The sequence below is a fragment of the Neofelis nebulosa genome, chromosome 1, assembly GCF_028018385.1.
Source record: "Neofelis nebulosa isolate mNeoNeb1 chromosome 1, mNeoNeb1.pri, whole genome shotgun sequence".
In the NCBI taxonomy this organism is placed as follows: domain Eukaryota; kingdom Metazoa; phylum Chordata; class Mammalia; order Carnivora; family Felidae; genus Neofelis; species Neofelis nebulosa.
Window position 1 is genome coordinate 1,612,268 of NC_080782.1, and position 15,364 is coordinate 1,627,631.

The 15,364-nt window shown below is 56.1% G+C and overlaps 1 long non-coding RNA gene across 1 annotated transcript; it reads right to left on the reverse strand.

The window, feature by feature from the left end:
- Nucleotides 1-250: 250 nt before the first annotated feature.
- LOC131507898 (uncharacterized) lies at nucleotides 251-7,456 on the reverse strand. The gene is made up of 2 exons (XR_009259822.1): nucleotides 7,384-7,456; nucleotides 251-2,124 (listed from the first exon to the last, which is right to left on the reverse strand). It is a non-coding gene; the product is annotated as an uncharacterized LOC131507898 (long non-coding RNA).
- Nucleotides 7,457-15,364: the final 7,908 nt, after the last annotated feature.

Genomic DNA, 15,364 nt, shown 5'->3' on the forward strand with positions numbered 1-15,364 from the left:
CCAGCTCAGCACAGGAAAAAGAGGTGTGTGTTTATACTATTAAGACACCATTTTATACTGGGCGCCTGGGTGGCTCAGTCCGACTTCCGCTCAGGTCATGATCTCGTGGTTCATGAGTTCGAGACCCACATTGGGCTCCGTGCTGACAGCTCAGAGCCTGGAGCCTGATTTGGCTTCTGTGTCCCCCTCTCTCTCTGCGCCTCCCCCGCTCACATGCTGTGTCTCTCTCTCCCTCAAAAATAAGTAAACATTAAAAAAACTTAACAAAAACATTGTTTTCTATGGTACATTAAAACTTGATCATAACATGGTGGCCGCGTTTGCATTCCGTGTCTTAAAACAACATGAAAAAATGTGCAAACAGAGGAGTCAGTACCCCCCGGGCCAGGGGATGACCACAGCTGTGACCTAAGGGGACCGAGCCTGGCTGTGTTAGTGTTCAGTTCAGTCTTCTGCCAGAACCAGACACGGAATGGGGATGCCACCATGGAGTCCTTGGCACGTTTAGAAGAATCCTTAAAGATCCAGAAAGGTGTGCAAGGGAGACTCCAGCAGTGATGAAATCTTGCTTCTGGCTTTTGTGTCTCCGTGGCAAACGGGACAGTGGCCTGTTTCAAGAAGAGACAGATGTATCTGTGGCTCCCAACAATCTTCTCCGAGAACAGACGAGCGGGACAACATGCCTGGTCTGGAGAGAAGGTGGACCCTCTCTGACCCTCATCCGGGCAGCCCCACTCTGCCGGTGCCGACTAGAAACACAGAGCCTGCCCGTCCTCGTGTCCCCCACAGCATCCTGAAGCAAGAGCGGGTGTCTGGAGCTTGCTCACCCTGTACTGAGGGAAAGCGCGACAGGGAGCCTTGCGGCGTTCCAGTGGAATCCGCGTCTTTGGATTTCCACCACTGTCGGCGAAACACCGCGAGTCCCCGTGCGGAGCTACTGTCGTGTCAGGAAGCTCTCCTCTTCCATCTGACGGTGCTGTCGCCTGCTTCTCACACTTCCCACGTGGGAGGAGACCACACAGTGAAGGGCCAGGCAGCGGGACCCAGAGAGCTGGGCCAGGAGAGTGCCCTCACCCCCCTCCGCGGATTTAAAGCCAATAGCTTTTCTGGAACAGTTAGTGTGTGTCCGGACCTTTACGGGGTGCGGTGAGGCACCGACGGGCATAGAGCAAAGTCCCCGCTCTCAAGGTGCAGCCAGGGGTGGCATATCGGGACGGAGTGGGGAGCGTCACGCCTGCAGGCATCTCAGACCCAGGAGGACTCGGGAAGGGGTACGATCTGCACGATGCATGTGCTGCTGAGCCTGGGCACTCGGAAGGAAGTGCAGCGTGGCCCGAGTCAGGAGTGCGCGTGGACGTGACGTGAAGGACGTCAGACACGAGACACCCCACAGGAATGGGATGTGGCACCAGGAAGTGGTGGGAAATGTACTTAGGTAAACAGGACCAGGGAGGGAGGCTGTGAAAGCCAGAAAAGATGTGATTTCAAACAATCAAGGGCCTTTGAAAGCACTTTGGGAGGAGGTGATGTGTGTGTCAGGGCTGTGCAGGATGGTTCTGGAGGGAAGAGGCAAATGAGGATGACCCGGGGTGACCCGTGGAGAGCCCGGTGGGGATGTCCTGCGTGAGGACCCCGCACGGTGCTGGACAGAGACTCTCCTGGGTCTCCCCACTTAGCCGTATGTGAGTGCCCTTCTGTCCCAAGGTTCACGATCCTAGGGGCCCAAAATGATGATGTACGAAGACTAACCTATTCAAAAAATGAAATCTAACTAAAAATAAAAGTAAAACATGAGTCGCATTTTCGCTTCAATGAACTGGAATGGGTGACCGTTTTCGTGAGAAATGACTTTCTTGCCAAATGTCAGCTTTGTAAAGGTTCCAGTTAGGAAACGGTGTCCTTCGCGAGGGAAGGACTCTTCACCTAACACCTTAGCCCAAGCGGGGACACGCAGTTACCACCCTGAGCAAGTCTGCAGGGGCTGGAGGGAGGGAGGAGGCTCTGGGTCCACAGGGGCCAGGTGACAGCCCGTCTCTGGTTCTTGAATCGGATCTTGAGTCCTCTGCACATTGGGCACACGTGCACCCGGATGCAAGCAGCCCTGGGACCTTCTCTTCCCAGAACCTGGAATCAGGAAACAATATGTGAGACAAGACTATTTGGGAGAAACAGTGCGTAAACATTCACTGTAAACGTGGCGGATGGCACCGTGGATGGGCTCACAGGACTGGGGACGTTTTGTTCATCTGCCTGTAGTCTCCAAAGCAATATCTCTTTGAAATGTGTGGGTATAACTTTCGGAGTTTGGATCGCACAGACAATTTAGGTCCGTTAGAACTCTCCTCTCCCTCAAATGCACCTGGAAATGATAAAAAAAAAAAAATCCAGCTGCCTATTTTGAGTAATGTTGGCAAAGTTTTCCAAGATGTTTACAGTGTAGCTAGTTCGCCTTCACAGAGGGATGTGTTTTCGACACGAGCGCGTGGAATTAAGGTGCGGGATCGCCGCTCACGGAGCCACAATTAAAAAGCAAGACCTTGCCAGTAGTGCTCTCACTGCTGCTTTGAAACACATCAAGCAAACATTCTAGAAACAAAAGGGACTCACACAGCCTCCCAGAAAGGCTTCTGAGCACTTGGAAAACTACACATCAAAGACGACACGTGGGACTCTTTTTGCCTCTTGAACTAGCAGAAAGCTTTTCATTGGAAGACTTCAGATGCTTTATCAATGTGGGCTCGTGTGTTTGTCTACGCAGCCGTGCACTAGAGGCAGTCTCCTGCCGGAGCACAGGGATGTGGCCTGGAAACGAACGGTGGCAAGAACCATGCGGAGCTGGAGGCTTTGGGAAGTGCGTGTGTCTGCACGTGTGTGTGTGTGCGTGTCAATGCGTGCGAGTGCGTGTTGGTGCAGGAAGGTTCAAACAGGACCAACCCTCAGGGTATCTACCGTCACCACCTCGTGAGGGCCCCCCCTCCCCCTGACAGCGTGTGAGTCTGGTGCAGGTTAGGGAAAGAAAATGATACTTCTGTTCCGATGGATACACATGCACTTCCTTTCTTCCCACGACCTGCCTCAGTTGGCCGTAATGAGCAGAACCCCAGTATCCAGCCCTGACCCTGTAGACTCAGGGGCCCTTTGGAACGAACAGGGGTGAGGAGCGCCCGATTCTCTATCACTAGAGGCAAGAGAAAATGGAGAAGTGCCCAGTGTGAAGCACCCACTTCCGCCACAATATTCCAAATCAAGATCTGAGTGCACAATCCAATCAAATGTCAGCCACTCCCAAGGAGCAGGCTGAAATTACTATCTTCATAATAAGGCCGGATCTAAGGCTCAGAAAGCTGCATGCCTCAGCAGGCATCTCTTGGGGCCTTTGGCACAGCTCTCCACTCACACTTGCCCACGGAGGGCAGAGTTTATATCTGTTGGGTCGCCGTGTACATGTGGCATCCTCTTTGCCAAATCGATCTGCATCAGTTGAACAGGCACATGATCAAAGCAGAGGAGAAGATCTCAGGATGCCCAGAACTCCTTGCCAGAAGCTCCGGGGAAGCCCTCTCTGAGCTTGTCCGTGTATTCTAGTGGCTTGAAGCCAGGTGGAGAACGGACAAAATCACAGAGGAACAGTCTGGCTCATCGCGGGCACGTCCGGGGTCCTGGTTCTGCTGGATGAGCTTTGCAGAACCCCATTTTAGCTTGGGGGCTACATCAGCTTAACGGTTAAATCGTGGCCGATCTAGGAGAGAGTCATCTGCCGAGATGGTGAGCACGGGCCTTTGGGGGTCCCCGTGAGGGGACCTTCGAGTATCTGACAACAGAGCAGCGATACACAAAATTAGTCAGGTACGAGGAGGCCAACTCAGGCCGGGTTACGAAGGCACATTTCTCTCCACCTGTCTTTGATCGTTGACGGGTGCTCTTGGAGGGAAGAAACACACAGAGAAGAAGGGTGTCCCACGCAGGACATCCATAATTAAAGCCGGCTTCAATGGAAGTGCCTCCTCGCCCTCGCATGAAGCTTTGTCATACTGCAGGAAGCGTGGCTGCACGGTGTAAAGAAAAGTTAAACAGTTGTCAGCGGAGAGCAGATGAGGCTTTATTGAATCCCTGCATTACTAATGCATGAAGAGGTGCCTTGCTAAGCACCAGAGATACAATCACGCTTTTAATCATTGTACAAGTTTTATTACCAATAGCCCCATTAAACAAAAGGAACAGGGTAGACTTTCTCCAGGGCGGGAGCTCAGGTGGTGCTGGGGAAATTGGTGACCCGGGGTCACTGGGATGCCAGCGATCGGGCCGAGGGTCATCTCGGTACAGAAGGAGGGCTAGTGTTACCAGTTGCAGGACAGCGAGGAGGTGAGGCTTCAGGCTCCCCTCCGCCCAGGGCCAGGGCCAGGCCGCCCTGGCAGGTAGCCCTGTCGCAAAACTCCAGGCAGCAGCCAGCACACGCCTCTCCCCGGGGACAGTTGGAGAACAGGCTTCTGCCCTGCGGTGACTCGCGTGGGGGTCGGGGCGCTGGGGTGAGAACAGGCTCATCCCCACCGGTCAGGCTGATGGTTTTGCCTCCATCGGGCTGAGCTCCGTCGGCACCCGGGGGGACCCAGGCAAGCAAGGCACTTGCCTTGGGCACCAGCCATCTCAGTCATCGAGAGCGATAATTTTCAACGTGGTATTTTAGAAAATTAAAATGCAAACCAACGTGCGTCTTAACAAAGTACCACCTTTGTAAACAGGCAGGACGGGGACCAGGACCCAGCGGGTACCTGCCAGCGCCCAGGGCCGGAGGAGAAGTGAGCAATACTGATCCTGTGTTTGTGTTTTGTCTGCCTCGGGTTTTTGCGTGGATTTCGACCTTCCCAAGGATTGCGTTACAATATGACCTATCTCCACGCCTGGGTGTTTGCCCCAGCATACTGCAGGGGGCACCGTGTCCCCCCCAGCACACTCCTACATGAAGTCGTAACTCCCAGGACCTCAGACGGTGACTTGATCTGAACAAAAGGTCACCGCAAGTGTCATTAGTTAGGACGAGTTGAGCTGGACTGATGGGCCCCAACCCCTGGTAAGAAGGGCAGCGTGGACCCAGACGCAGAGAAGCAGGTGACCGTGACGGCACACACGGGGGTGGTGGCTTCAGAAGCTAAGGGGCACCCGGTGGCCGGAGGCCACCGGCAGCTGGACAGAGACGTGCAACAGACGCCCCTCGGAGTCTCAGAAGGACCCAGCCCCGCCCACACGTAGCTGCGGATTTCCGGTGTCCAGAGCCGTGACGCGAGTTCTGTTCTTCTGAGCTGCCGGGTCTGGCCTGCCTTGTGCACGAAGTGTGTACCTTCCTCTGCTCGCCCCGGGCCGGGCCCGTCCCCCACGTGCTCTCCCCTGGCGCCTGGCTTCAGGGAGGGACACAGGGGCATGTTCACAGGGCGCTGGGCGCAGGGGCGGGGCGGGGAGGCCAGGCAGCAGCAGCCTCAGCGGGCAGCCCCGACACACACGCGCTTACGTTCCGTGTGCCCCAGCCCGGAAGTGGTGGCGAGATGGCCCAGCCCCGGAAGTGATGGCGAGATACCCAACCCCAGTCCCGGAAGTGGTGCCTAGGTGCCCCCAGCCCCGGAAGTGGTGGCGAGATGGCCCAGCCCCGGAAGTGGTGGCGAGATGCCCAACCCCAGTCCCGGAAGTGGTGCCTAGGTGCCCCCAGCCCCGGAAGTGGTGGGGAGATGCCCCCAGCCCCGGAAGTGGTGGCGAGATGCCCAACCCCAGACCAGGAAGTGACGGTGAGATGCCGAGCCCATGGTGAGTGTTACTGCTCAGGCTCTGGCACCGAGAAGGAGTCGGTGAAGCCCACCTTTCTTATGCCCCGAGAAGATGAGGCACACCTGTGCCCCCAGGGCAGCCGCGGGAGCGTGTCACCGTGTTGGCTGACCCAGGTGCTGCCGCCAGAGGACTGGAGGGGCCAGCAGAGCCTTACTGGGCCTGTCTTTCGCAACCTCCTGGGACCGTACCTGCCTCCACGTGTAAGACGCAGGTAAGGACAGGGAACATCCGGGTTTTGGCGTGAGACTCAGCACATTGCTTGTGAAGGCATTTTGCTCACAGGCTCCCGGATGGAGCCAGTGTGGCGAAGAGGAGGTTCCATAGTGCAGAGCAAGGCTAGAAGGAAGCCAGCGGCCTCGTGAGATACCCAGGTAGCGTCAGGGCCCTGTCCTCACACAGCACGTGGCCGCCGTGTCCAGCTCGCCACCCACCCTCTCACCTTGCCCTTGTGATGAGCCCCCTGGGCCCCCACCCCCGCTCACCCCTGGGTTTAAAACAAAACAAAGAAAGCAGAGGCAGCCCTGCGAATCCACATACTCCCTGAGTCTGGCGGGGGGCGTGGCCACAGCAGACCCTGGGGTCGCGGAGCCCGGCCTCCCCACTGACCCGGCTACAGGGCAGCAGGTGAGGACCCCTGCTCGGCCTCCCTTCTGTCAGGCCCTCCTGGGTCACAAGGTTGGAAAATGAAGAAACAGAGAGGTTTGCGCCCCCAGCTCAGAAACAAAACGTGCTCTCCCAGCTGGGGCTTGACTCAGTCTCTGTCGCTCAGATTTACTCAGGGAGTCGCTCAGATTTACTCCGTCCACGAGGTGTGGGGCCTTTCTCTGCCCAGTCACTGGGGCCTTGGGACCTTTTCCGGGAGGAGATGGGGGGTGGCTCCTGGAGGCATCTCTAGCCCAGAGCAGACTGAGCTCATCCTTCCGGGGGCCCCTCCCCGACCCTGCCTCCGCCCCACCATGCCGGTCCCCCCACCGCCTCCCAGGGCCCATGAGTTCCTCTGTAGGGGAGAGGCTCTGCTCTCAGCGTTTTCCCCATAGGGCCGGGGGGAGGACCTATGACCCTTGCCCACACCTCCCTGACTTCCAGCCTCCTAGGAAGAGCGTGTAAACCCAAGTTGACTTGCCTGTCCCCCATAATTGGCCTTGGCAGCCTCCAAATTAGGTATAAAATTTGGATTTCTCCATCAGGATCCCCAGATTCCCACTACTCGCCTTTGTGGTGCTGGATACCAATTTCCTTCTCATTACGATTTGTTCTCGTGTCCAGGGTCAGAATGATGGCCCAGAGCTGTGTTCCGAGTGTCATGACTGCAGCAGGATCCAGAGTCATTACTCCCGTTCGCAGGGTCCGGAACAAGGGGCGGGGCCCCCACCCCGTGCTCTGGGCCCGTCAAGGTCACGGCACTGAGACAGATGCTTGGCCCGACACCTGCTGTCCCTCGCAAAGGCTGACTTACTGTGTTGTTGCAAATACGGGGTTATGTCTGCCCTTCCGCTTCTGGATCAAGCTAAGTGTTGTGCATTTTATGCCAGATTGGTAATTTGTTCTGTCCTTTTCACGTGCTCTTACCGTGTATCTTGAGCTAAGCCCCTCTTGGGCTCTTCACTCCGAAAGAGGGCTGCTGTTATCCCGGATATCTGGCCACCAGTGCCAGGAGGAGTTCCTTCAACAGGAACCTTGCAAGTTTGCTCATTAACCGGATCCGTGTCACGGGAGCTGGGAGGTGGGGACACCTCTAACTGGGGCAGAGTGTGGGAACCACCACCTGCTAACCGTTCCCGAAGGAAGCAGTGGGGGGCGGGGGGCTGGGATGATTCAAACAGGTGGCAAGAGAGGAGTCCTCTCGGACAGGAAGTGACGTGTGATGGGTGCCGCCTCGGGCCGGCGGGCTGTGTCCCCACCTGGGGGTGAGCCTTGTGCACGTCCTGCCCACGTCGGTAAAGCCGCTGGGATGTGGGCACAGACGGCAGCTGGCCTTCAACCCCGTGCTCGGCACCCTCCCCCGCCACACCGGCCCCCGGCCTGGATGCGGAAGGCACGCTGTCCTTCACTTCCCTGCACTGCCTACGACAGCGACTGCTTACGCCAGTGACGAGGACTTGATGTCCGGTAAACATGTCCGTGAATCAGCCTGTGCCGCCTGGGGGTGGGAAAGAAGGAGCATATGCAGGCAAGAGAAAGCGTGGATGATGTTCCTCTGCTCTGGCCGACCCACGGCTAGGCTGCTGTAGAAATCTAGAGACGGGCGCTTTGGAATGTTCCCGGAAACCTGTCTCGCAAACACAGTACCTGGCTTCCCATCCTTGGTCTTTTCTGGAGATGAGAAGACACAGCTGAGGACACAGGTTTTGTTTTCTCTCTTTAATGTAAAGAATTCAGGGGTTTTTTTTCCCCTCGTCACCCTTACTCTCATCCGGCAACCTCGTCTGGGAGAAAGAACTCGGTATTTTCCACGCCTTCCCGGAGGGCAAAGACCTAAGTGCAGGTCTGGTTTTGTGTTCATGCCCCCCCCAATCTCCACCCCGCCACCCCCCCTCCCTCGGGATGGGACGGGCGCTCCCTGGAGGGATTGGGCCCAGCAGCGTGTCCGCTTTCCTGCCGGGTGCACAGCTCTCTGGCCTCCTCGCAGGCCAGAAATCAGTGGTTCGAAAGCAACTGCCTGCGTGGCACAGCGCGGCCCGAGACCCGCGAAAACGCCCGGCGGCCCGGAGGCGGTGCCTTCCCATCCGAGTGTGTCGTCTCGTGCCCTCCCACGGCAGGGTCACGTCGCGAAGCCCCCTCCGCGATGCGGAACTCCTAAAAGTGCCGGCAGTTTAACCAGAGCCGCTTAGGGTCGCAGTCCGTCGAGAAGTGCACTCTCAACGCGTTCAGAGTTATCTCTGAGTGAGATGTGCTCGTTTAAATACTGTAATTCCCATAATACCCTGACAAAAGCTCTATTCATGGTCCTGACAATACCGTCATGTTTGCGCTTACCCAGAAAGTAAACATCACTGCCAAAGCCTGCTTAAGAGCCCTAAGCACATCCGTCATCCAGTCGGAACCGGTGACAGTTACGGCTTCTTTGCAAAAGCCGAGGCGCGCACTCCACGCGCCGCTCCTAGGGCCCGGTCACGTCCGAGCTGCAAGCCCGGGGTTGCACGCGAGGCGGGGAGAAGTGCCTCGACGGAGCCGAGCGCGCGGCCCGTGCCCCGGCTCGTAATCCCCCGGGAGGGACGGCTCACGCAGCTACGGGGTGGGCGCCGTTGTGACCTGACCTGTACACACGCTCCGTGGCACAGGGCTGCCTGCCTAGAAACCAGTGTCCTACGTCCTCAAGGTCCCAGGAGCACAGGGGACCTCGCGCCATGTCGCGTGCCCAGACGGGGCTCTGCCTGGGTTCTGCCAGAGCACAGTGTTGCTGGCCGCACGCAGACGCCTCTGACAACAGAGCCTGTGCGGGGTGGTTTTCAGAGGCAGCCCCTCCTCCACGGTGCACACGCTCCGTGGCAGATGCTTCCCGGCTCAGGCCCGTGCTCACCAGGCTTCTGGGCCCTTCGGGGGAACTTCCGCGTTGTGGATCCACATCTGTTCCCCCCGCTCGCTGCCTTCCTCTTGGTATTCTGAGAGCAGAGAGTGATTAGCGCCGATGCCTCCTCTGAGCTCCCGTGTTCAAACCCAGCAGGTCAGAAAAGCTGTTTCCACGGGGCTGAGATAGGAGAGCGTCAGTGCAGGTGAAGCACCCTGGGTCCCAGGCAGGGAACCCCCGGGGCGCGTGCCGGATTTCTGGCTGTACTTTGCATACCATTGATCTCGCTGTCCGTGTCGAGCTCGTCATTTGTTTGCAGGACGTGTGGCCCAGCTCCCTCTGCTCTTTATAAGTGCCAGCCTACATCCTGTCCTTAGGCCGACGGCCACCTCCAGCTGTTATGCTGGCGTTTGAATAAAGCAAATGCGGCCTGGACTAGATTTCAAATAGGTTTCAGACCTGAAACTTCGTTTTTTTTTCCCTCTTAGAAGCCACTTGGTGGATGTGAAACGTCGGTGAATGTCCAGATCCTTATTGAAGGCGTCGGGGTTTTGTGCAATCAGTAGGAACCATCAGAGGCAGGTCCTTGCTTTCTCAGTGTCCCCGGCAGATCCCCGCGTACAGCCTGCCTGAGTCCTTGACCGTTGGGATGTGCACGACGTCCCGGGCACACCCGCCTCCTGCTCCTGCCCGTGTCACCCAAACGGCAGATTTCTGCCCAGCCCTGAGTCCACGGGCCTTCGGTGTAGAAACGCAATCCAGACCCTGACTGATATGGCGAGGATCGGAGTATAAGCTTTAACGCTCAGAATAACAATATAAATAAGCTTGTCTGCTGTGATTCTGTGGCCCTGCCCTTCCCCAGCAGAGACACTAAGTGACTGCTCAGACCGTGCCCGTGACCGACCGACCGACCGACGCTCCCGTCCTTCCTGCATTGCTGCCCCGAATGCATCGTGTCTACACGACAGACAGATGGTGGACAAACACACAGCACCCCCAAGCCTCGCAGGCCGGACAGACAGAGCCTCTCATATCTGCATTTAGTCCCATAGGCCTGGAGCTCCCCAAATGCACTGGGATCAACATTTCCACATTATTAATGGTCAAAAGTTGGGACATTTGGTCTATGCAAAATTGCTTTGGCCTCAGGAGACACAGACACTAGTCACGTTGGTGAACTCACTCTATGTGGTGAGAAAAAGTGGAAAATTCACATATATCCGATGGTGCCAACAGGGGCTAGACTGATGATTTTTATGATCATTCTGTTCATGTGCACCCACAGATCCTGATATTAACTTCTCCTCTTTGCCCCAGACCTCAGGCAAGGGCAAGGAATCATATCATCCTCTGGTAGGAGTTCCCACTGGGCCATGAGCTTCTGGAAGGGCAGGTGTGGCCTGGCCAGGGCTGAGGGAGGACACTCCCACCTGAATCTCCAGCAGCGCCTCCCGCTCCCAAGAGGACACAATGAGCCAGGGAAAGAAACCAGGTTGTGTCGCCACGGACGACAGAGAGAGGCCCCAGGGCCGCACTGTAAATGAGCCTATGGAATAATATGGAGACTTCTAGCGGAAGCCGGTGAATAGGAGACTCCCCAGCCCCTTCCCCACATGCATGCTTCTTCCTTCCTCTTCCAAGCTCAAGCCCCGTGAGCCTCCCTGCCTTTCCAGCAGCAGCCCAGCAACCCCTGCAGCCCAGCACCAGTGATGATGCAGTAGGGACCTGAGGGTCACGCCAGGGCAAGGCGGCCACTAGGTCAAGGGCGAGGCAAGGAAGTGCTCAGAAAAGGTTGTGACAGGTGGTCCTGTGGGGCTGGTGGCCACCCCCCCCACGACCCACTGTGTGGCCAGGCCCTGGGTCTGCAGGGAACCCCCCAGTCCCTGGGGGGCAACATCCCTCCCTCCCCCATCCCGCCAGAACCTGAGTGCTCAGACTCAAACCCACTGGCGCCCTCCTGAAACTGTCACGTCACGGCCACCACCTCAGACACTTTGCATTTTGGGCTCTAGGCTCAAAAGGTTTAGGTGCCCCTTTAAATTTCCTTCTAAGTTGTCAGTTATGAACATTTTTCTCTTTTCCATCGAGAGGGCATGCAGTTCTGGGGTCAACACAGTTTCCGCGGCTGAGTTTGCCCCTAAGTTCAAACCGTGTGATATTTGGGATAAAAATAGCTGAGCGTCTGGAAAAGAAACAGGTTGCCCTGAGCGCCAGAGGTGATGATGTGGGTGCTGAGTGGTTTCTGTTTCTCTCGGAGGGTTTTCCAATCCCTGACTTCAAGGCAAGATTTTCATGCAGCCACCGAGACGATTTCAGAGCGTCACGTGAAGCAAAACCACGGGCCAGGACCCAGGACTCCTTTAATCTTAGAAAAAGTCTCCCTATTAGGATGCACCTTTGTTCTTCCTGTGCTATCATTAATTTCCCCCTTGAACACACTTTCTCCCTCTGACACAATAATGATTTTATTTGAGCCGCTGATGATTATCGGGCTGTATCAGACTTGAAAACTGCAATTTGGAAAAGGTGAGTCCTGTGCTCTGACACAGCCGAGGCCGCCTCTCCCCTTTCTCCCCTTTCAAAGGCAGGTTTCAGAGCACTCCTTCTAGACTTCAGCTGACATTCTCTGTGCAGGGATTTGAAATCCCATAGAATATTAAAGGCCCATCTTTGTCTTCAAAATATACTTTTAAAATCTGTTCTCTGTGGGCCTGTTTTAGTCCCTGGATAATTCTAAGTGACATTAAACAGCAAATGAATGAGACCCGGCACGAAACACTCAATGGAAATGTATGTTTAGAGAAATCATTTACTAAGGTGGGCGCAGTGAGCTGAACCACTGTAGGAAGCCTGGGCATCTGTGTCCCAGCCTGCCCCAACCAGCCCACATCCAGTGGGTCCCCTGCCCCACCCAGCCCAGGAGATCCAGCCCCAGTGAGGACCATCCTGGTGAGAACCAGCCCTGGTGAGATCCAGCCCCAGGAGAACCAGCCGAGGTGAGAACCATCCCCAGGAGAAACTTCTCCAGTGAGAACCAGCCCTGGTGAGATCCAGCCCCAGGAGAACCAGCCCCAGGAGAACCAGCTGAGGTGAGAACCATCCCCAGGAGAAACTTCTCCAGTGAGAACCAGCCCTGGTGAGATCCAGCCCCAGGAGAACCAACCCCAGGAGAACCGCTGAGATGAGAACCAGCCCTAGGAGAACCTTCTCCAGTGAGAACCAGCCCTGGTGAGATCCAGCCCAAGGAGAACCAGTCCCAGGAGAACCAGCCGAGGTGAGAACCAGCCCCAGGAGAACCTTCTCCAGTGAGAACCAGCCCCAGGAGAACCAGCCCTGGTGAGATCCGCACAGGAAGAGCCAGAAGGCCATCCCCTAGAGCTGCTCTGTGACTGTTGATGCTGAAACGGGGTGGCAAGAGCCACAGCCATCAAACAAGACATCGAAACGAGACAGCTGGGGCTCTCCCTGGGTGCAGGAAAGAAATAGGAAAAAGTAAAATTTTCAAGTAAGATGCAAGTAATAACAGCCCTCTTTTATGATTTTTTTCTTTATCGTCATCAAGAAATTTGACAACTTGAGAAAGGATGGCCCTTCGTCCTGCAGTGAGGGGCTCCTCTCAGAACTCATTGGTGTCCAAAGCCTGCTCCCACGCCCCTGCTACCCCTTCTCCTGCTCCCCCCACCCCTACGCCTACCCCCCTACATCCCCCCGCTCCCCCACCCCCCCTTCTTCCCAGTCACCACTTCCCACCCCCGCATACTCTGGGTCTGGGGTCCTTGACTGTGTTCCCCCTTTCTGTCCGCCCCGTGGCAGGCGTGGTGCCTTCCTCCTCCCGCCGGTCCAGCCATCCCACACCTGGCACAGGTGCGCGTTCCTGGTCCCAGTTCTCTGGGGTGGAGGACGTTGTCGAAGACGCGGCTCCGTGCTCTGTTCCGTGGAGCCTCACGACGGGGCTGGCAGTCTGGGGCACCCAGCAGGGCCGCCGCTGCTCTCCGGGGCGAAGCCCGTCACGGGTCTTCCTGCCTCCCAGGGCCCTGCAGTCGTGGGCGGCCCGAGCCTCCAGAGCCCAACAGATGCTGCTGTGGGTCCTGCCCGCGCACGCCAGCTTCACGGCCGCCAACTTCTGCGGGCCGGGCTCCCGGACAGCCCCGGGGTGAAGGACACCACAGCCCTGAAGGACAGGGGCAGGTGAGGGGCTGCGTCAGGGTCGTCGTGACGCCCCCCGGCTCTGTTACACCTGTCGGGGGCCTGTTGTCCAGGGTGGGAAGGCTGCCGAGGCACCATGTTCTCAGCCAAGGAAGCTTTGGTGCTGTCAGGTGACAGTTTTGGTTGTGACGACCAGCGAGGGCTTCTGGTGGCTGGTGGGTAGAGGCCAACGGACGTCCTTCGATGCCTGGTACAGGCCACCGCCAGGGACAGCCTGGCCCCGCAGGGACAACAGCGGTCCCAGCCAGGATCCGGGTCTGAATTCCCCCTGATTCAGGGGACCCTGGAAAAGTCACCCGCCCTCCAGGACCCTCTGTGGCCCCCCCATAAAACGGAGGGAGTGACAGCCACTCTCCCCTGGAAAAGCTGTAGCCGTGACCGCGTGTGATGCCATGTGTAAAATGCTGGCCACGCTCAGTGCAGGAAACAGCCGCAGCCGTCACCACGCTTTATTTACCAAATACACACGGAAACGTCCCAAGCCTGCGGAATTCTTGTCTGGCAGCTACATCGACAAAAAATACTTTCAAAATATCTTCCCCGATACTGTGTCTGAGTGTAGCATATACCTCACTACAACGAGCCAGTAAATACACCAAATAAAAACGAAACGTGCCCCAGGGGCCCTCTCTTGCCCACGATGGGTCTGCGTCAATGGAAGCTCACAGACACTGGCAGGTAGGTGGTTATTCTGCCTCCACATGAAATGTTCTCTTCTTTGAGTAACGTGGCTCTGAGACCAAGCATAGTGGGTGTGTGCTCAGTATTTCGGGGAGGAACAGTGGGGCACTTTGTCAAGAAGACCCTGTCCCTGCCAGAGTTAGGTCTGGTCTGGCTGCGACCCTGAGGTCAAAGGTGAGGAGAGCCCCAATGGGACTGTGTTCACTTCTGTGGCTACTCTACGCAAAGTCATCTCCCCGACAAACACACCTACATCTGCCAGTGCGGTAAGGTTTTCGTTTCCTTCCGTGAAACAATAATTAAACACTGCAATCTGCTGTCCGCATGGTAAGTTAAATGTTTCTGTCTTCTTGGGCGCGGTCTGGTCCGTGTGCACGCCACTTTGCCGAAGGGAGCACCACCCACATCGGCATATTTTTGCAACATCACTTTTACTCGGGTGGTAACTCAATTAATTAGAAAGATTGGAATCGCATGGAGTTGCATACTTTGCTAACTAGCATAAACTTGTCATAGTCGCCTGATGTGAAATAGTATCCAGAGAATGTCTAATATAAAATCGCGGGTAAGAAACGGTATCGCCTGCGTGTATAAGTGGGAACAAATTTGTGACAGTTGAAGAACCCATGACCCAGATGGCATTCGAAGTCATCAAAGCCCTTAACATTTTCACCCCTGAGCCCCGAGATCATGCTGGGCTTTTTCTTGACCATAAGCCTTAGACGGTCACCCCCATGCGGCGTTCTGGGAGAGTTCACCCCCACGTAAGAAATAACATACTCTTAGACACTCTGTCTTTTAAAATGTCTCGTATATATTTGACGACTTTAATATGAAGCCCCCGGTAAAATGCCACTCCCATAAGAACACATTAATAGAGATCTTTCCATAAACAGCCTCGGAAAATGGAAGGAAAGCCTTTGAACATTTTCAAAGAGATGCTGTGTTTTCGCACAGAGGTGAATTTGCTGTTGCACAATAAAGAGAATCAGATACTTATGAAACCTTCCACGGTGTAGCTCTTTATCTGTGGATCACAGCGCCGTGTGGCCCCTGCAACTGTTTTAAGTCCCTGGAAGTAGCTTCTGGAAGAAACCACCTCACGGGGGACACATTCTGGGAGAGACAGGATGCGTCTCCAACTGACCTGAG